General features: G+C 44.0%; 1 protein-coding gene and 1 pseudogene across 1 annotated transcript in view; both read left to right on the plus strand.

The window, feature by feature from the left end:
* The window catches only part of LOC109551224 (uncharacterized), a 96,709-nt gene that overhangs the window by 54,693 nt on the left and 19,800 nt on the right, over positions 1 to 22,216 (plus strand). The gene's annotated exons all lie outside the window — the stretch shown is intronic.
* Positions 18 to 6,292, plus strand: LOC101321408 (5'-nucleotidase domain-containing protein 3 pseudogene; annotated as a pseudogene).

A 22,216-nucleotide genomic window follows, 5' to 3' on the forward strand; every position in this document is an offset into this window, starting at 1 on the left:
TCGGGGGCGGTCGCACAAGGGCCCCGCATGGGGCCCTTATGCAGGGCACCTGGGACCGCCCCAGACATGAAGTGCTACCTTTGGGAGCGCTACCGGGAGGCAAAGAGGAGCACGGAAGAATTGGTTACTTCAGTTATGAGCAACTTGTAGAATCCAGATGCCATCTTCTCAAACAATGAGATGAGACTGTTGGACATTGAAATCTACGGCTTGAAATCTACGGCTTTGATTATGATTACACCTTGGTGTTTTATTCTAAGCACCTCCACACACTGATATTTAATGCCACTCGGGACCTTCTCATCAACCAACACAGGTATCCCATGGAATCAGGAAGTATGAGTATGACCCAAACTTTGCAATCCGTGGACTGCATTATGATGTGCAGCGGTGGTCTTGATGAAGATCAGTGCTTTTCATTACATCCAGCTGGGAACTGTCTACAGAGGCCTAAGCGTGGTCCCTGATGAGGAAGTCATTGAAATGTACCAGGGCTCCCATGTGCCTTTGGAACAGATGAGCAACTTTTATGAGAGTTCCCACGGAAACACCATGACATCACGTCCCTGTTCATGGACATCTTCTCCCTGCCCGAGATGACCCTGCTGTCCTGTGTGAACGAGTACTTTCTGAAGAACAACATCGACTATGAGCCTGTGCACCTGTACAAAGACGTCAAGGATTCAATTCGGGAGGTGCACACCAAAGGAATCATGTACAGAGCAGTTGAAGCAATATTGAAAAGTACATCTGCTACCCTGAGCAGACCCATGCAGTGTTGGCCAAACTGGCTGATCATGGCAAGAAGATGTTTCTCATCACCAATAGCCCCAGTAGCTTTGTGGATGAAGGGATGAGGTATATTGTTGAAAAAGACTGGAGGGACCTGTTTGATGTGGTCATCGTTCAGGCAGAGAAGCCAAACTTCTTTAGTGATAAGTGGAGTCCCTTCCAAAAGGTGAATGTGAAAGGCGTCTTACTCTAGGATAAAATCTACACGTTGCAGAAAGGCCAGATTTATAAGCAGGGCAATTTAGATGAACTTTTGAAGTTTACTGGATGGTGGGGATCCAAAGTGTTGTATTTTGGTGACCATGTATACAGTGACCTGGTGGACTTGACCCTAAAGCATGGCTGGTGAACGGGTGCAATTATCCTGGAATTGAGATCTGAGCTCAGAATCATGAACATGGAAAAGTACATTCAAACAATTACCTGGCTACAGACCTTGACTGGGTTATTGGAGCAGATGCAGCTTCACAGAGATGCGGAGTCACAGCTGGTTTTGCAGGAGTGCAAAAAGGAGAGGAAGGAGTTGAGAGAAATGACCAAATGTTCCTTCAGCGCCCAGTTTGGAAGCTTGTTCCGCATAGACCAGAACCCCACGTACTTCCTGCGGCGCCTGTTGCGATTTGCCGACATCTACGTGGCATCCCTGAGCTGCCTCCTGAGCTATGACATCAGCTACACGTTCTACCCCTGGAGGACCCCACTGCAGCACAAGCTTCCTGCCTGGTCCGACAGGCCCCCGGCCGCCAGGCTGCCACTCCTGCAGGAGGCCCAGGCCAAGTAGCCAGTGGCCCAGCCATGTTGGGCGCGAAAAGCCAGGACCAGCGGCGGCCCCGCACTGGGCAGACTTTGTGTGGACGTGACTGTCGCTTACAGACATGCCTTGTGATATCTGTTTTGTACATTACGGAGGATACCCCCCAGCTCGTGAAGACAGGAGCTAGCAGCCCACGGGGACTGCCTTCCTGTACATGTGGGGACAGCGGCTGGCTTCCTGTCAACACCCTGTGATCAGCCTTCTTGTTTACTAAGGTACCGTAACTGGCGTCAGATTTTCTGGGATGGGGAGACTTCTTGATACCATCTCTGGATTCCAGCAGGTGACGTTTTGAAACTCTTCTTGACTCTTCCATGGAAAATGCAAGGAAAAACTGAACATTCACAGGCCGTGCAGGGGCCCAGTGACGTGCGCCGGTGAACTGCTCACAGAAAGCTGATGCTTGAGCGAGCGCTCCGATAGCATACCACGATGTCAGCGGCAGAGATGGTCCCCAGACGGCAGCCGGTTCCCAGATATCTTCTCATACTAGGGCTTTGGCACTCTGGTGCCTCACTTGAAAGCAGACTCAGCCTCTCTGGAAGTCTTTCGTGAGAAAAAAGAACAAGAGAAGTTGCAAGTCCTTGGTCTTGATTGTCCTCAGTATCCGTGTCCCGTGTCCTGCCCGCTGCAGGGGAAGGATCATTGTGCCCCAAGTGATGGGCAGGTTCACTCTTTCCCCCAGAAAAGGAGGGCAAAGAGAGAAGAGCTTCTGGTTAAATTCCAGCCAGCAGAACAGACTTTGTAGAATGAGGCTGCGCGAAACGAACAGGTCAGAAGACAAATGCCAGTGCATTTGCTGTGCGTCTCCCAGGACTTTATTTTACCTGAAACTGCTACCCGTGTATTGCTTGAAGGTGATCATTGGAGGGTGGAAAATGAAACCAAAAAACTGTCCTTGTAATGAAGTGCCACACCGTGACCCCCACTGGGTGTGCTGCAATCTTATTAAAATGTGTATGACCAGAAAAAAAAAAAAGAAAAGAAAAGGCAAATAAAGAGCAAAAAACATTACCTTTGAGGGCTATTCTTCAACTGGTCAAAAGGAATAGATGTGCTATAAGTGCTTGAGAACCATCACAACTTTAGTTCTTAGTATTGTACGTGATTATTGCTTATTTGCCTTAAGTATTTGATATTTAAGTATTTGACATGTTGCCAACATGGTCAGAACCCTATCACCCTTTTTCATACTTCATTTCTAGTAGCTTTCATGATCTAGTTGTCTAAATGGAAAAGCCTGGTCATTCTGTGGAATCTCTTTTCCTGTCTTGGCCTTTCACGCAGCCTTTGCTGTCTTGTGAAAATGCAAAGATCTTGAGTTTAGGAAACACAGTCATGTTTGTCCACGAGTTAGAGAAACACTACTTTGTACTCGGGCAATCAGACTGTGGAAATAAAAATGGGAGAATCAAAGAGGAACAAATGAAAGGAACCTTGAAATACTATTTTCACATCTACTAAAATAACAGCTGTAAACAAACAAGCAACAATAGTTCTCATCCCTGCTGATGCTATGATGAAAGTGGTACATCAGTTTTTGCTTGTGGCCTTGTAAGTTTCTAAAATTATTTGTGATAACAAAATGGAAGTACAGTGCCTTGTGAGGTCTGAAAAATGTACATTTGATTAAATAATTCTCCGTTTAGAAATTTATCCAAAGGAAATAATTTGATGGGAGAAAAAATGATGCCTGACCCATATATCAACCCAGAATGAGCTAAAATAGCATTAAAATAGAAAGCTAATTAAACGTACACCATTAGGGGAATTGGATAAAAAAGAAAAGAAATTTAGCGGAATACAGACTTCGGGGACTTCTTAGGTAGCATGAGAATTAGCTTTAGCTACCTGTGCTCAGCACCTATGTTTACACGTCCCGTTTCCTCCTGTATCACCCCTCCAATTGTTCTAAGCACCATTTAACAAACTATACCTTTCATTTATTTTCTTCATTTTTTGTCTCCTTTAACAAAATCCACCCCTTGAGTGCAAGGATTTTTGCCTGTTTCCTTCACTGTTGTTTTTTCTGTGCCTAGAGCAGTTCCTGGCACATAGCAGACACTAAATAAATATTCATTAAACAATTATAAAAACTGAATGCAAATATACTCAGTAAGGATTTTTTAGTAGCCTGATTTTGATTCTGTTTCACTTTTTGCTTAGCCATTTAAAAAAATTAGTTCATTCAGCAAATATTTACTAAGCCCTGCTCTGAGCCAGGCATTGTAATAGGTGCTGGTTCATAGACATGACCCAGACAGTTGTGATCCTGTAGCATCATGGGGCTCACAGTCTGATGGAGAAGAGGGCCCTGGAGCCAGAGTCACAAGGGAGACGAACCGGGAGGAGAGGGTGCTATAGGGACGTACGACAAGGGGCTTCCCCTCCCTAGGGGTTAGAGAGCCTTAGGGATCAAAGCCTTGAGGGATGAGGAACAGCTTACTAGGGGAGGATGTTCCAGGCCTGGCGGACACACATGTGAAGGACCTGAGCCATGATTCTGGCACTTCCGAGGCCAGGAGGGCCGAAGTCGCTGTGGTTGGGGTCATGCCCACTGTGGGGGGGCATCGTGCATGCTGAGAACCTGAAGGTGGACTGGAATGAGGAGGCCCTGAACCCTCTTCAGCACTTGGGTCTCTATCTTGAGGGCAATGGAAAATTATTGACAAAATATAGATGTAACGGAAGAATGATCTGGTTGAACCTGAAGTTTGTGGAAATGGCTGTGGTTCCATAGAGAGCATGGGCAGGACGCATATAAGACTGGAGAGAGCTGGTCTCAGAGGGTAACACAAGCGTGAGCTGCAGGTCCTGGGTCCAATTCCTATTGTGTTCTTCGATCTCCCCCTGGATAAAGGAGATCTCTGTTCTGTCTGCCTCATTGAGTGGATATAAGAGGTGCCATGGTTATAAGGCTGAGAAATGCTGTTAATGTGAGGTGTGGTTTGTCTTTTTCATCTGACCTGGGCAAGGAGAGCGTGAAAATGAGGAGAAGGTCTGTATTGTCTCAGTGCTCATATGTGAGCTGAGAATGGGCTTATTGTCGTTGATAGTCCATCTGAAGATAATATGAAGACATTTGTTTGAGTCATACTTTCAATTCCTTTGATCAGTTTTCACAGGCTTAGTGATGCGGTACATTAAGTGATCTCTGTTTTCTTGCTTTCACCATAGAGATTAATTTGGTAGCAGAAACAGAGGCTTGCTATGGAATTATGAAGATGCGAATGGTTGCATAGTTCTTCCCGCTGTCCCCAAAACAGGCCTGGGCCCTGGCCGCAGGTCCTGAGGGAGGCGGTTTCCCTGTGGAGTGCCCTAACTTCAGGGCGGGATGCTGGCTGCTGGTGCCCCCCTGCTGCCCCTTCTCCATTTCTAATCAGTTATTCGCCTGCTGCAGCTTGGGGCCCAGCCTTTCAATTATTCAAGAATCAGAAAGTATTTGTTGCCTGATGCAGGATTTGCTTTTCTTCAACAGAACAAAACCCTGGTAGGTGAGATTCACCACCTGGGGCAGCTGGGTCTCTGGATGCTTGCAGGTTGCCTTCAGAGGGGCAGTTGCTCTGGGAAGGGGTTCGGTTCAGACAGCATATAAAGTGGATGGAAGAAAGGAAACGAGACAAACAGATGAATAGGGAACATCCTGATTTTGCCTTCTATTTGTCGAGCTAGAAAGCTAGAGCATGCTGAAATATACAGAAACCTCAGGCACTGATTGAGGAAAGAGGCAGCTTTGCAGGGAGTGGTGAGAATTCCAGTTCCAGCCTAGATTCTGCTGCTAAACTGTCCTGTGTCTCTAGGAAATCATCTCTCCTCTTTGGGCCATTGTCTCTTTACCTGTGAAATGAGAAAGATGGATTATTTGATCTCTAAGATTCCTTCACTTCTGTGACTTTTAATTTCAGAGTGATGTTCAGATCTTGGTGCCAGCCCTTACTAGATCCTCTGCTTCGGATGGAGCTGGTGCTGTTATAATCTCTTCTGTTCGTTATCATCCATTCAATTCTTTATTCTTTCTTTCAACAAATGAGTATTGAGCACTTGGTGTATACCTGAGGGAACCCCTCCAGGGGGTCCTAGACTGTGGGTCTTGTGTGATACAGCCGGATTATGAAGGTAAAGTCATGTATCACTTCTCTGATGGCTTTCTAACTAGACTCTGAAGACTGGTTTAGTTCTAGAAACCATGAGACCTACTCATTTATGCATCTGTTCATTCAGCAAACATTGACTGAGCATAAACTATAAGCCAGGTGGCATATAAGGGAAAATCAAAGTTGAATCAGGTCAAGGGCTTGCCCTCAAATGTACATGGTTTTGTTGATAAGACTGATATATATTAGGAAAACTGTCATGCAGAGGGATAAATGCAAAAAAAATTTACAGGCACTGGAAATTATGAGAGCACACAGGAGCAGCATCTTTGAATACTGACCAGGGAGCCAAGGCACACCTCTCAATAGGGCCTGGGATCTATATTATGTATATATGGGATATATATTATTTATATATAGTTATGAAATACATTTGTATGAAACAAAATTCAGAACATTCAAAAAAGAAAATAAAGATTACTGGTTATCTCATAATTCAGAGAAAATAACTAAAATTTTTTAAAAGATATATAATTTTGGTATACCTCTTCAAGGTATTTTTGATGTCTTTTCTTTCATTGTTTTGTCCAAAAAAATCACACATAAATACTGCTTTGTAAGTTGCATATTCATTTGATAATATATCATTGACTTTTTCATATCATAAATAAAATTCTACTTTATTATTTTAAGAGCTGTGTATCATATTCTATTGTATAGATGCCCTATTATTCTTTTAGCTAATGTCCTATTGGGTTATTCTAAGTTTCCAATATTATAAACAACATTGTGATAAACACGCTTCTCTTTAGGACAAATTCTTAGAACTTGGATATCTAGGTGAAAGGATATTTTAAATATTGACACACATTGCCAGATTGTGCTTTAGTTTAAAAGCAGAGTTATATGTGTGTGAGTGTATGTGTGTGTATGCACTCACAAATGCACCTGCATTTGCTTTAGCTAAAATTAACTGAGCACTTACTATATTCCAGATGTTAGACTAAGCACTTTAGATACATTATGTGATTTAATGATTGTAACATTTCAGCCCCAGCTGAAGTCCATATAGTCGTTAGAAGAGATACTTTAAGGAATATAATCCAGAAACACATTTTATTTGCTAACCCAAGAAACTTAGTGGTATTTGGAAGTAGAAGGGTAAGCATACAAAATATGAGAGGGATAATAAAATCTTGGTTTTAGCTTTGCTAAGATGTCAGTCTTAGCCATTGGTCACAGTCCATGACCTGTAAACTTAAATCCAAATGGAGAAGTTGCCCAACAAGAGTCTATGCTTGCTTCCGTGATGCACATCCAACTTTTCAATAGTCCAGGGCATTTTTAGTTCTCTGTACCAGCTGATGTTGCTGCAGTGTTTCCTAGAAATAGGGAGACCCTAGGTCTTGATTTGCCCAGGACAGTCCTGGTCTATGCCTGTTGTCTTGAAGTAATTATTAATTTTGCATCCTTTCATTCTCAAAAGTGTCCACTTTGGAAAATAATTTACTTTGAGGAAATGTTTTACAGACTGGGCAAGGATTGCTGATGAGACTGAGTCAAGTTTGGGCAGTGAGATCACCAACTCCTGCCCCTTCCATTACACTATAGGTCAGGCACCTCTTTCTCTTACTTTCTAAAGCAAGTCACGCCCCCTGAAATGCATCAGGATATCTGGTTTCCTCACTTATCCAAATAATAGCTGACAATCACAGAAAAAGCAAAAGTATCTGTGTAGTGAGAATTAGTGTGTTCTATAATAAAATTCTTGCCTTTGTCTATGGGAAACATTCTTATTCAAAGCCTGTCTTCTCTTCTTTTACTCACAGACCTCCAAAAGCTTGGGTATCTTATTTCCCACCCACAGGTGATTAAAAGGATAGGTTAGAAAGAGAAAGAATGCCTAAGGCAAACACTTCCACATGAGCAAGCGGTGAAAGTGGCTTATATGAGAGGGAAAAGACGGAAAGCTTAAAAGGAAATGCAAGAACTGCCATGCAGGTACAAACAACCCAGCCCTCTGTAGAGAATCCATGCAGAGTGCAGTAGTGGGAGTTCATAATGATGACCTTGAATTATCAAGAAAATGTTTCATTGCATTTGGTAGGCTGCATTTAAGAAGGTACGGTAGCATGGAACATTTTAGACCAGATCTCTATCTAAGATACTTCATATTACTTAAATTAGACTTATAAGAGGTAACTCTTCAATAAAACACCTTGATTATACAGAATGACTTGACCTTCTGAGAGTCCTGGCCGGCTAAGAATCTAATATATTAAAAAAGTCATTTAAGTCATCTTTCCTGCCTTCAATGACTTCAAATTCTTGTTGATATTATAAGTTTTCATGCTTCCTAGATATCTTTGCATTTTAATAAAGGACTTTAAAAGACCAAAATGTCTTATAATCCTAAGGGAGTCAAGTTCTGGTAATATAATTCTAGGCACTGAGAACACAGGAGGAAAGTTTCAGGGGCCAAAGGATGTTTCTGGTTATCCATGCAGAGAGTGCCAGCTTTTCTTTGTGTGAAGATAGTCCTGTGAAAAGGGTTATCTTCTCAGCTGCTCATGTCCTCGGGAATCATAAGTCCCCACCTCTGCGGGACCCTCTGGCCCTGAACCATGTCCGTGAGACAAAGAACAGAGTGAGTCAAACATACTCCTGGCTGAGTAGAAGGTGAAAGAGTCCCCAGGGCGACTGAGGCACTCCTTGGTACTAATCAGAAACAAAGTTAGGAATCATTTAAGTGCCAAGTGGTCCTGAGCTCTGAGAGTCAAGACTGCTGGGGTTCTGAGAATTCTGGCTGAATATTCAGTAGGTTTCTGCTCATTAATTCCATCCATGGCAATGTTTAAAGTGTAATGAAAACTCAGTGCAAAAAATTAGAAGACTTTCAGCTTTTCATAGTTATCCCCAGGACACGCCAAATCTAAAACAGAGGAAGCAGAGATGGATGAGGCCCCCTCCTCTGCTTTGTTGCTCTCATTGGTGCCCCTGCAGGAAACTCAGCCTGGAACGTGGAGGAGCTCCCTGAGGACATAAAAACTCTAGATGGGAGGAGGGGCCCTCGCCCTTCCAAGGGTCAGTTCACCCTGTTACCTAAACCCTCTACTCAGTGGAGTAGATCTGAAGTCTGGGACAGTCACTTAAATCTGTTGAACTGTGATGCGTTCCTGCATGTTGTTCCCAAATGGAATTCAGGTTTGCATTTCTCTGACCAAAGCTTGGTGCCCCTCCCAGAATGTCACTAACCCAATACTTACTCTTCTTCTGGGAGGTAGAACCTTGATCTCTGTATCCAGGCAGGAAAGACAGCCACTCAGGTCCAAAGAGCTCTCCTTTGACTCCACTTGGCATTTCTGCATTTTCGGAGCATTGGTTTCTCAATGTCTTCGGCTAGAGGAAAATAGACAGCAAGGCCATAAGTAGCTGATTCAGATATTCAGGGACCGAATAAACCTCATCATCCCAGTCTTGGGCTGAGTCAGTGACAGTGACTGCTTCCTGTACATGATCTCAGAGGTACATGGACATCTTCTTTTTCAAAACAATATTTTCTGTGGTTAATATTTATGATTCCCTATTAGATAGAGGCTTATTCTCCTGTGGCCTGTGTGGGTTCACCTTCTCTGCCTCATCAATCATTGCACCACTCATGTGCTGGGAGAAGATGTAGAGAAGGAGGGGTCCGAGGGGTGATGGGGATCCTGGGTACTAAGAACAGGGAAGGCGTACCCCAGTACAAGAGGAATGCTGATGACAGCAGAGACACATTTCACTTCTTAATTCCTGGTGTGTGTCTCACACAGATTCCATTCCTTTACCCCGTGCGTTATGAGCTGAATTGTGTCCCCCCCAAATTTGTGTGTTGAAGTCCTAACCCCCAGTGCCTCAGAGTGTGATTGTACTTGGAGGTAGAGTCTTTAAAGAGGTACTTAATTAAGTTAAAATTAGGTCATTAGGATGGGTCTTAATTCTATCTGACTAGAGTCCTTATAAGAGGAGGAAATTAGGACACAGACATGTACAGAGGGGAGACCATGTGACGACACAGGGAGAAGACGGCCACCTACGAGCCAAGGAGAGAGGCCTTAAAAGAAGCTGCCCTGCCAACACCTTGATCTCAGACTTCTAGCCTCCAGAACTGAGAGAAAACACACTTTTGTTGTTTAAGCCACTCAGCCTGGGGTACTTCGTTATGGCGGCCCTAGCATCTACTATACCCTGCATCATATCACCTCTGCTCCACCCTCCGACACACACCCACCAACGCACCCTACTGTCATCACGGTCTCCTGGGAATAAGGTCGTTGAGATTGGTTTACCTTATGTCACCTGACCTCAAAGTACTACTTTAACATCTAAAGAAAGTCATATCTGCTACTGTACTCAGAAAAGCCAAACTTAAAGTATTTTAGGTTTTATCTAGTTCAGGCTTTCAAAAGTCAGTTGCTATGAATAATAACAAGGAAGCTCAGGAAATTAAGGGTAGAGAGGCTGACCCCAGAGTGGGAGGTCCAGAAACAGGTTTGTTTTTATTATTTTTTACATTCTGTTTTCATTGAAATATACTTGATTTACAGTACTGTATTAGTTTCAAGTGTACAATATAGTGATTCTATATTTTATAGCTTATACTCCATTTAAAGTTATTATAAAATAATTGGTATATTTCCCAGTGCTGTATGATGTATTCTTGTAGCTTATTTATTTTATACACAGTAGTTTGTATGTCTTAACCTCATCCCCCTATCTTGTTGCTCCTCCCCTTCCCTCTCTCTCCTGGTAACCACTAGTTTGTTCTCTGTATCCATAAGTCTGTTTCTGTTTTGTTATATTTATTCCTTTGTTTTATCTTTTAGATTTCATATACAAGTGATAACATACAGTATTTGTATTTCTCTGTCTGACATATTTCACTAAGCATACTCCTTAGGTCCTTTTGTCTTGTTGCAAATGGCAGAATTTCATTCTTTTTTATGGCCAAGTAATATTCCATTGTATATATGTACCACATCTTCTTTATCGATTCATCTCTTGATGGGCATTTAGTTTGCTTCCATATCTTGGCTATTGTAAATAATGTAGCTATGAACATTGGGGTGCACATATCTTTTTGAATTAGTGTTTTCATTTTTTTTTTTTTGGCTATACCCGGCAGTAGAATTGCTGGCTCATATGGAAAAAGACCACAGATAACAAACGCTGATGAAGATGTGGAGAAAAGGCAGGCCTAGTACACTGTTGGTGGGAATATAAATTGGTGTAGCCACTGTGGAAAACAGAGAGTTTTTGATGTTTCTTAAAGAGTTATTAACCACCATCCCCAGGCCAGAGAAAAACCTCAGTCTAGACCTAGGATGTAGGGGGTTCTAGAGTCCAAGGATGGGCCAATGTTAGTTAGAGCCCTTGCCTAGCTCCAACAGGAAGCAGGGTGTGCTATCTCTCAGGGAGAGCTCAGGGTGAGACTATAAGCCCTGGTGCATGGGCCACACAATGGTAGAAGACTGGGACCTGCCTGAACAAAAGGGTTTTCCAGGGGAGAAAGATTCTCTCAGTAGAAGGAGGGTTCAAAACAAGGACTTGGTGATGAGTAAGAGAAAAACAAAACTATCAGCTTGATTTTACTCCCCAAAGCTGAGGTGTTGTGCTGAGCTAGCATAGCCAGCAATCACAGAGGCCCTTGTCACCTGTCATACCTGCCTGTCCTTCCCAAGGCGGAAGCCCAGACAGCCCATCCCTCTGTGTAACTCATTTCCACATCATCTACACTTTCCAATAAGCTCTTACTCTATTAGATTGCTTCCTGGAAGAGCCAAATATTAAAAATCACTGGTCAGTCAGTGCTTTATTCTGTTAGTCACCAGACTGATTTTTTAAGCTCAGAACCAATAACGCTGTGACCGCGAAGAATGGATATGGATTTCTCATTCTCACACACTCATATATAATAATAATAAAAGTTTATTAAACAAGAGATATGTTGTTTCAGGGAATTTTTCTTTCCCTTCTCCAGTGCCCCAAGGCTACAATATACAATCTTATTAACTTCCTGGAAGAAATACTCCCTTCCCTTGGTGAAAATGCTGAGCATTCATCTTTTTGGACCTCGAAAATGAGAGAGGCCTTTGACATGAAGGTAGGTGGGCCACAGTTCCATCTAGGGAAATCTAGGCGAGTGAGTCTGATTAGGAGATGCCCAAGGAATCTGCGTGGAGTCCAAGAAGCCTTTTGGAATAAATCCTCCTGGATGTCCTGGGCCAGGAAGATAAGGACAAAGGATCTGATAGTGGGTTGGCACAGCAGGGCATACCAGATCTGAGGAGACTGGACATATCGTTTAGTTCATGCTCCCACTCAATCATTCAGGGGACTGAGGCACAGACAGGGGCTGTCAGTTACCTAGTCACACAGAATAGCTGACGGAGCAGGAAACAGAAGACTGGCGTCCTGTTCTGGGCTCCTTCTTCCTTTGCCTTCCACCCCACAGTCCTGGATTGATCTCAAACTAAGCAACTTCATCTGCGATTCCTCCATCTCCTGTGAGGTGGCTTCAAGCTCCTCAGGGAGATCAGAGCCATGTTTTGCCCTCCCTTCTCAGCCCACAGCAAAAGCAAGAGCCACACCACTCACACAGGCTGGGGAGTCAGCCGATATCAGCCAGAATCTGTTGAGGAATAAACGACCTCCACCAGGTGGTGAATAAGGTCAGGACTCAGCAATCTAATTCATGGGATTCCACGTGACCATGGACAATATTTGCTCCAGGGAGGGCTGACCATCAGTGAGAATCCTGAAGCGGCCTGATGGTGGGAGCTGCAGCCCTGTTTTCCTGGGCCAGAGCCTGTAGGTGGGGAGAAGACAGGGATGCAGGCTGTCACCAAGGGTGTCTAGATCAGAAATTTGTCAATTCCTTAGGCAACACTGCCTCTGGACAGCCAGGGGATTACCATTAGTTTGGGAGGATGGAGGGAGGGATCCAGGACTAACTGAGGGGGTGATGATCACTGAGAGACAGCATGAGGATCTGGACCCCAAGGCAGAGGAGGGCCCCCATGTGTGATGCTCAGTTCCACCCAGCTCTACACAGCGGTGTCAGGATTTGCGTGGTCCTCACGAGTGAGTGGCTGTTATGGACTGAATTGCATCCCTCTGTAGGTCACATGTTGAGGCCCTAACCCCCAGTGTGACTGTATTTGGAGATAAGTCCTTCCAAGAGGTAATTAAGGTTCAATGAGGACATAAGGATGGGCCTCTAATCTAATAGAACTAGTGTCCTTATTAGAAAAGCAAGTGACACCAGAGCTTGCTCTCTCCACATGCGCACCAAGAGAAGAGGCCGCAGGGAGAAGACATTGTAGGAAAGCCAAGGAGAAGAGCCTCACATGAAACCTGCTGCACTTGGTATTGGGCTTTTGGCCTCCAGAACTGTAAGAAGATAAACTTCTGTCGTTGAGGCCCCCCAGACTGTGATATTTTGTTATGATAGTCTGAGCAGAGGAATACAGGGCTGATGCTCTCCAACCGGGGGAGAGCAGGAGTTCAGGCAGGGCCCAGGCAACCGGGGCTCAGGTTCTTGTCGCTGCCTCCAGAGGGGCAGGTAGCCTCTTTTTGTGAGTCTTAGCAGACTGGAACAGCCCTGGGCTCTTCATGCACTGATACTCTGTGTTTCTTCCTTTTCTGTGGTCCTAAAAACAAGACACGTCCCTGTGTTTTATCCTTTTCTGTGGTACTGAAAACAAGACATGTCCCTGTCATTAACTGGGGTCTTTCCAGGAAAATGGAAAAAAGGGTCGAACGACCTCTCATGGCCTTTGTAGCCAGAGGACTCTAACTATAGGAAGAACACAGGCAGAGATTTATCATCGAAAAGTTTTAGTGGGATTTTTAAACTACAAGATTAGAAATCTTTTTTTTTTTGCGTTACGCGGGCCTCTCACTGTTGTGGCCTCTCCCATTGCAGAGCACAGGCTCCGGACGCACAGGCTCAGCGGCCATGGCTCATGGGCCCAGCCGCTCTGCGGCATGTGGGATCTTCCCAGACCGGGGCATGAACCCGTGTCCCCTGCATCGGCAGGCGGACTCTCAACCACTGCGCCACCAGGGAAGCCCAAGATTAGAAATCTTTTAACTCCAGAGAAAAGGAGCAACAATGGGCTAATTATGAATGAGTATTTACATATGTCTCAGATTATATATTCCAGATACTGTTTGGTGAAACCAAATCAGGTGACTGTCAAATACACATGGTGTTCAGCAGAAGTTGTCTAGATATTTTCACTGCAGAGGAGATAGTTCTAATACACACAACAGCTGCAAAGCATCGGACAGATTCCTTTGCCCACCCTCCTGCCCACCATTAGCGGAGTTAATGTGTAGGGATCCTGCCAGTGTTTCTCTCCCTCCCACTCAGGCAGTATCAATAGCCGAGCTCTGGACCCTGGGTCCAGTGTCCACCCTCAGCCCCTCTGTCTGCTGCATTTCCCTCTAGATCCCATTTAAGATCAAACACCAAATGTTGTCCAAGCAATTACTGTGCACTCAGCTTCTGCTTTGCTGAACTGTGAGACAGTGACTGAAATGACCTGTGAGGTTACTTCCAACCTGAGAGGCAGGGGAGGCTACAAGAACGTGCATCCTTAGAGCACTCAGGTAGCGCCCCCTCCAGGAAGCCTCCCTGACTGCACAGACAATGGAAGTGTTCACTAAGCTCTGTTAATTCCCTTTCCTCCTGCGTGTAGAGATAGACTATATTTTCCTACTTCCCCTTTGTGGAAATGCTGTCCATGTGACAATAGAATGTGGGTGGGAGTGATGTATGTCACTTCCAAATTTGGCTCCTGACGCCTTCACTTTCTGCTTGTCTGCCAGTGGGAGAGGGAGAAACCAGTGTAAAATGCCAAGGTCCTAGGAGATGGTGGGATCCACTATATCTGAAAAGCCTGAATCCCTTAATGACTATGTGGAGCAGAGCCCCCTCTGCCCCCACCACATTAGACGGTGACAAGAGTGAGAAATAAACCTCTATTGTGGTGAAGTCACTGAGACTTGGAAGTTGTTTGTTACAACAAGTAGCCTGTCTAGACTAATACACTGATTGACTCGCAAGTTGAAAATAATAGTCATTTGATCTCTAATTGAACATGGCCTTAGATAGGAGCTTATGAACATGTGTAAACAATTTTCTAATACAGTAGAGCTCTGAAAGAAAACTGTGGCCTGACTCCTGAGAGCACGCTCCCGATCTGTTTCTTAACATCCTCTGCCCGGGCTGCAGTGGTGACCATGAGGTGCTGTGCGAGACTGTAAGAGAAAAGCGAACTCGTAATATTGCTGATCTGGAGAAAACATTTCACACATGCATATGGGCATTTTTGTTGCATCATGTGAATTGTGTCCCTCCTTATTTCACCAGCGTGTTCCCATCTCATCCTCCCAAAGATATCCTCCCAAAAGAAACTGAAGCAGCCTTTGAGCTGGATCTAGGACCATCTCCTGGGTAACCGTTGCACTGAAGATAGCAAACTCAGAGTGCAGGGTTTTAGAGATGGCCTCTGTGGCACTTTCCAAAACCTGTTGGGCTGCCCAGAGCTTAGCTGAGATGCAGAGATCTGATGCAGTGACAGACTAGGTCTGCCATCCACAGGCACAGTGTGGCAGAGAGGCCAGCAGGGTCTAGGGCTGGGGGCCCAGACTCCTGAGATGCACTTCTCTTATTTAATCGGGAGGTTCACAAACAGAGAAATTCATAGCATTCTCAATTATTCCCTTGCTCAGCTGCCTCCCCAGTCTGGGCCTTGGCATCACTCGTCTTGGTATAGATCACATTCTATCAGCATAACTGCAGGGCTTTGGGGAGCATTTTGGAATACGAAGATGTTAATGCACTGGGTTTTGTTTCGAGCCGTAAGCCACCTCTTGGGGTTTGGGAATCTCTCTTTTAAATCCAGAAGCACTAATGAGCTAGTAAGGGCTCCTGACCCCCTTGACTCATCCTCTCGCTCCTGGGGCTGCTCTGAGCAGTGGAACCAACCATATCTCTGCCCTGCACTGCAGCCAGCCACGAGCCTGATACAGCCACGGCTTTCCATGCAGCTGGTTCCACCCGGAGGCATTCAAACTGCAATTTCTTGTTCCTTTTTTTTTTTTTTTTAATTACTAACTACACCTAAAAGTACTTTGCACATGTAGGCTCTGGGTGAATGTTTGTGGTTATTTTGATGGAAATTGCACTGGTGTCCTTTATCACAGGGTTTGGCTAGGAGCTGTTCTCTAATTCTATCCCCAAGCAAAAATTATGCTGGGATGCCATGGAGATGGTCCTTGAAAGGTGAGGGAAATAAGGGAAGATATATACCGACAGGCAGCTGAATGTCATTTAGCTTTTTAGCCAGGTCTGTCTCTCAGTGCCCCAAATTTACATTTACCCACTCAGAAAAGCCTCATACAACACTTACTATGCATCGGGGGTGGTTCTAAGTGGTTTACAAGTGCTTACCAATTTACCATTCTGTACTATTTCTTATGCCCATTTTATGAGAAGAAACGCAAGACAACAGAGAGGTTAGGGAACTTGTCCAAAGTCACAGAGCTAGTAAGTGGTGGCGCCAGGGCTTGAAGCTGCAAAGTCTGGTTCCAGGGATCACACACTTAATCACTGTGCTGTTCACTCCTGCGTGGTTACTTCTGCCTCCAAAACAAGGCTCAGATTGTTAGTGCTATCTGGAATGTTGTTTTTCCTCTTCTTCACGCTTCTAAATTCTAGCTCATCTTTTAGGACTGACTTACAACCTAGTTCCCACAAGAAGCCTTCCTGAACATTCAGCACCGTGCTCCAATAACACAGTGGTTCAGAGCATGGCATTTGGAGTTAAACTGTATAAGCCTAGTTCAATACCCAGCTGTGCCATTTACTAGCTTTATCACCTTGAATAAGTTACATAACTTCCATGAGCTAAGTTTTCTTACCTGTAAAATGGAGATAAATGCTGCATCTACTTCACGGGGCTGTTCAGAGGATTCATTGAATTACCGTATCCAAAATACTTAGAATAGTGCTTGACTTATGCTGCATGCTATTTATACGTTTTATTATGATTATTGCTATTATTATTATTAGCATTATTTCAGATTCTCCTCTCCTAATGCTGTTGTGTCACAGTTCTACTTTCCTTGTCTGATCTTTATTTCCTGCAAGATTATCTACTCCTCTTAAAGACTGGTTTTGCGTGTATATATATATATATATTCTCTGGCACTTAGACTGGTATACGGCAGATAGTAGACACTCATTTAATAGCAATAATTAATTAATGAGCTGGAGGTACCTAGTATTATATCCCCAGCCACAAGCATTCAAAAATCTCTTTCTCTCCCACTGAATTGCATATAAATATAAGTCATAGGTCTTCATTGATTTTGGAATGGTGCGTCTCTGGGGAAACTGAATGTCATAGTTTAAAGAAAACCAACTCCTAAATAAATTAACAGGCACATTCATCAACTGGGGTGGTTCAGTGAAAATAGGGCACAAACTTCGCGGGATTTAAATATCCATAGTCCGTAGAGAAGCATCAGCCTCCAAGAATATGGGGCTCCTGATGTCGTCGTCTTAACCTTTGCTTTCTAATCTTGTCTTCAGAGGCAGCCACTTATTTACAATGGAGATTCTGCAGATAGACCACGCCAGGTAACTGAGAAACAATTTGAAGACCAATGTCTTATGATCACTCGAGGGACACAACAAATAACCACTTACAGAACCTTCTCTATTATTTGACTATTTAGGTCCTCAGGTTCATTGACTGCAGAATATATTTAAGGAATCATTCTGAAGTCAGTAAGTCTCCATGACTTACAAGGAGTCTGGAAGCTACTGAAAGGAGCTAGGTGTGGGGTGGACTAGGTCTCTGAAAGGCAGATGTCTGCTGCTCCCACTGAAAATAGGGATAAAAGTTTAACTCAGCACAAGGAGATGAACTCAGTTTAAAGGGGCAGGGTCTCCTGCAGCCTTCTTGTGCGCAACTTCTCATCATTTAGTATTGTTTTGGGATGTTTGCCTTTGGGAAGGAGGTAGGGGAAGAGTTATGGACGACAGAACCTACTTTTCTTAGAAAGGACAGGACCATAGTATGTTCATAAACATGCTGTGGTTCCCCAGGGTACTCTTTCCAGAGTGCTGGCATCCTCTCCCATCCCCGTGGTTCTCAGTAGGGCTCCCAAGAGCCATGATAAGGAAGATGAAGCATCGGGAAACAGATGTGATGCCAATGCTTCAATCCCACTACCCTCCATTCCTTACTTCTCAAAATATTTCCTACCTACTTTCACATAGAACCTTGTATAGCTTGAGATTTTTTTCTTCCTGTTCAGGGACAGGTTTGGGATGAGTTGGTACATCATCTCATACTTCCCTGGTTGCCCAGAATAAACTATATGTTGAATGGCATCCCACAGATTGCTTAGCTTTTCTTTGTCCTTCTGGCTTGGGCGGTGTGGAGGAAAGGAGAAGACTGGATAGGCTCAGGGAAAGGGAAGTAGCTAGTGCTTTTGTAGAAAAGCAGTCACCACCCTGGGGTGGTTGTACTGGGGTTGCTGTGTGAGTAACTTGTGAGTGGTTTCCCCAATCCTTCTAAAACCTCATTCTCCATAACTCTTCTAAGGCATGCTTAGTATTGTGAACGATTGTTAAGAACATCCTTTTTCTTGTTACACCTCAGCACCTTCTCCATAACATTACACCTTCCTTCACACATTTTATTTCATTCAATATTTCACGCACAGTATAAATCACCTCTAATCATCTCTCCATTTGTTTCCCTCGTCTCCATGTCAACCACCAGAACTCTGGTCCAGTTTTCATCATTTCAGTCTCAGATGATAGGGGTTCAATTGGACATTCTGCCTCTCTGCTCCTTGGACACCAGTTATTCCATGCTCCCTGACAGGTTCATCTTCTTAAGTCACTGCCTTGCTTAAGAAAATTCAAGTGTCCCCCATTGTCTACTAAAAGTGAAGCTTAGCCTAGCCCTCTAGAATCTGGCTCTGATCTTTCTTTTCTGGGAGTCCCTGATATATACTTTACATAATTTTTATCATTCCCAAATTTACCCCACACTGGTGGCTCTTTGCATTACTATATAACATGCTCTCTTCCTGGAATGCCCAACACCCTCTTCCTTGCCCCATCTGTCAAGCCACTTAATTCATTTGGCAAAGAAGGAGTGCCCCCTCCTCCTCCAAGGTCTGCTCTCTTCAAGAACCTGGCTTGTTTTAACCACTTCACATCTATTATCTACTGTCTTATTTTCAGAGATATGAGTGCCTTCTGCCTACATTACTGGACCATTAGCTTGAGGCCTTATGAGGTATAATATCAGCTCTGTCACCCCCGACCCAGATTCTTTCCCTCTCACATCAGTATTTACTTGGGGCCAGGACTATAATGTGTTCCATAAATATTTTAAAAATACATGATCTAAATTCCACCTTTGGGAACTAGATGATTGGGGTACAATCCTTTGCAAAAGAAAAATAATGTGCATTTTGTTGTCAGTATTATTGTGGGAGACACACCTTAAGGTACCAACTCATGTTGGAATCTTCCTTTACCTGTGGTGACCCTGAGTGGAAGGAAGGCCCACCCCTGAGTGTCAGGAGGACAAATCACCTTGCTCTCCCTCACCTTCTTTGAAGACACTGTTTCCTCCACTTGGAATTCTCTTCTTTTCCTTTTTCCTTGATATACTGTTTCCCAGCCTTCAACATTAATAGCAAGTATTATCACCCTAGTGACTCTTTACCAGACCTCATCTCTCCATTGCCACTCTATGTTGTTTAAAACAAAAATGTAAATGTGAACGTTAACACAATTGCCCAGTGCACATGTGACCTGTTTTGGGAATTTAAATCTTTCCCCATCTGTGGACCTGTGGCTTGCCTTGAACTGGCCCTCCACGCTGCTCTCTCATTGTCAGGGAGAGGTGCAAGCTCTGAGCATCTCTCTATCTCTTCCTCCACAGAATGTGCTCGCATTCTGGCTTTCTCCACTCCCATGTGTGAGAACCACATTGCCAAGGCAAAAATGTGTGCTTATTCTCTGGTCACCCAGGAAAATGTATAGCCTTAAGACATTTCAACCGCTGCCTTGTGTCCCCCACACCTGACACACGAGTGTGGAGCCTTTACTCCTCTGAGTGGATCATCTTTGTTACTCCTCCCACCCCGATACAATATACTCTATCAGTTCTTCAAGGGCAAGGGTGCTGTGCTTTATTTGCCTGTTCTCTCATTGCTGATCCTGGCACCCAGCCCTGAAGTGGGCCTCAGAATCTGTTCATTTCTTGAATGAATGAACTGAATGCACACCAGCCAGATACTTTCCTAACCATGTTTCTTCATCTCAATTTGTGTGCTCAATCTCAGCTGCATGGCTGTGTATGTATTCCTGATTAAGGAGCACTAAGTAGGTCAAGTGATGGAAAACAATGAACACATCCAAAAACTGTATTTTGATTTAAGCTTCTCATTCTTTATGTAGTAAGGTTCTCTATCCTTCTGTAAAACTTTCAGCTGTTTGTGGGGAAGCATGGAGGCCTTGTGATGGTTATATCCCAGAAACTCTTTCTAAATCTAGGTCTCAGGTTGCTTTCTTCCGTGAAGCAGGATCTATCAACTCAGACTACCTTTGCCTTCTTTTTACTGTGCTTATCCTCTTATATCCCTTGGAATTCTTCAATGTCAGAGTCTGTTTGACTCTTACTGATTAACACTACAGGCAAAATGAGGAAACAGATAATAAATATGGGGACATTAAAAGCTTAAAAACTCCAGCTTAAAAAGCTTAAAAATACCATTCTTTGCCTTTTTGCTGTGGTAACTGGCTGAGGGAGGTAGCATAGCCGAATGGCTGCTTTGAACCGCACCTCAGCTGCCTGGAGGAGGGACTTGGGTAGCCGGCGTGACTTCTGTGCTCTCAGTTTCACCATCTGTAAAGAGGGGACACTAAATCCGCTTCTCAGGGTGGTTTGTAAGCATCCCATTGGATGACTGATACATGTTTGCCCTTAGTCCAGAGCCTGCGACATCAGTACCGCTCAGATCATTGTAATTAACATCACTGCTGCCGCTCTCGCTGGAGTTATTGGCAACCGTGGTAGGCGCTGGAGCTGGTATAACTTTTTCACTGCAGGCGTGGCACGCCCTGGAATTCTGTTCCTTCCTCAGCCCCATTTTTGAAGGGGAGCTTTATTTGCCTTCTCAGCAAGACTTAATGAGCTGAGTCCAGAAAACTCAAGCCAAGGAGAAGGGAGGCGAAGGGAAACACCAGTCTAATGCAAGGATAAATACAAGTTGGTTTTCTGGAGAAGGCCTCTAGAAGGATCTCAGATACTCAAAATGAACCACAGGTGAACAGCCATACAATTTCTTTATTTGACTGAAAATTCTTTGGGCAGGATAAAAATTGCTAAGGTTCGATGTTCTTATCAACCTGAGTGTTTGGCTTCTCTACTCTAGGCACCTGACTCCTGACTCCTGACACCCTCCTTAATGGCAGAAGAAGAGCCCAGACTTCCCCAGATATCAAAGATGAAACGATAAACTCTTTTTGAATGAATAAATAAACGAGTGAGTGAGTGAATGAATGAATGCATACATGAATATAAGAAAGACAAGGCCCCTATGGCAGCCAGAGCTGCCTAGATACAGTAATCCCAAAGCCACACCTCTAGCATTTCCTAGGAAGGACAATATATATGCAAATAGAGCCATCACGTTGAGAATGTCAGGCCTCAGAGGGTTCATCTAGCGCTTACAAAGGCCACTTCACATTTCTCCATGAAATTCCAAAACTTGATAGCTTTCTTAGTGATGGTGAGGAGTAAAAACTTCAAAAATTATGCTATTTGAAAAGTAAACTGTTTACAGTTCAGAGTAAAAATTCTGAATTTAACTACTTGGCAGCTATCAAAATGTAACCCGATGACACAACAGTGATTTAAAATGTAAATAGACCTTTGGGCGTGCAGCTAAGGGAGCAGACATCCCCACCCAAGCCTAGTTCTGTAGAAACTTAGCCCTTGCAGGGACAGGATGGGACCCATGCCCTCACCTGGTCACTGCCTGGACTGGGGCTTAAACTACCTAAGCTTGCAGATGGTGACTCCACCTCCAGCCTCTCACTCCCAGGGATATAAAGGAAGCACTACAAATGCATGCCCTAAGATACATTTTCACGAAGGAAGTGTGCGCTAAATGAAATCTATGTTAATAAGCATATCAGATGTTCTTTAAAAAGTAATATGTGATCTCCAGGAGTAAGAGGTCGTGTGTGAACTGCACTGTGCTGTGTGCCCACTGTGTGTCCTCGTTGTGAGTATTAGCTGAATCTAGACCTTGAAATGTGCATATGATCGCGTATGAACACACGTATACTCTCAAGCTCTATGCCTTAAAAGCATATTGAATTCAATAAACCTTGCCCATTACTGTTTAATTTCGTAGGATGGAGACA

The sequence above is a fragment of the Tursiops truncatus genome, chromosome 14, assembly GCF_011762595.2.
Source record: "Tursiops truncatus isolate mTurTru1 chromosome 14, mTurTru1.mat.Y, whole genome shotgun sequence".
NCBI lineage: Eukaryota > Metazoa > Chordata > Mammalia > Artiodactyla > Delphinidae > Tursiops > Tursiops truncatus.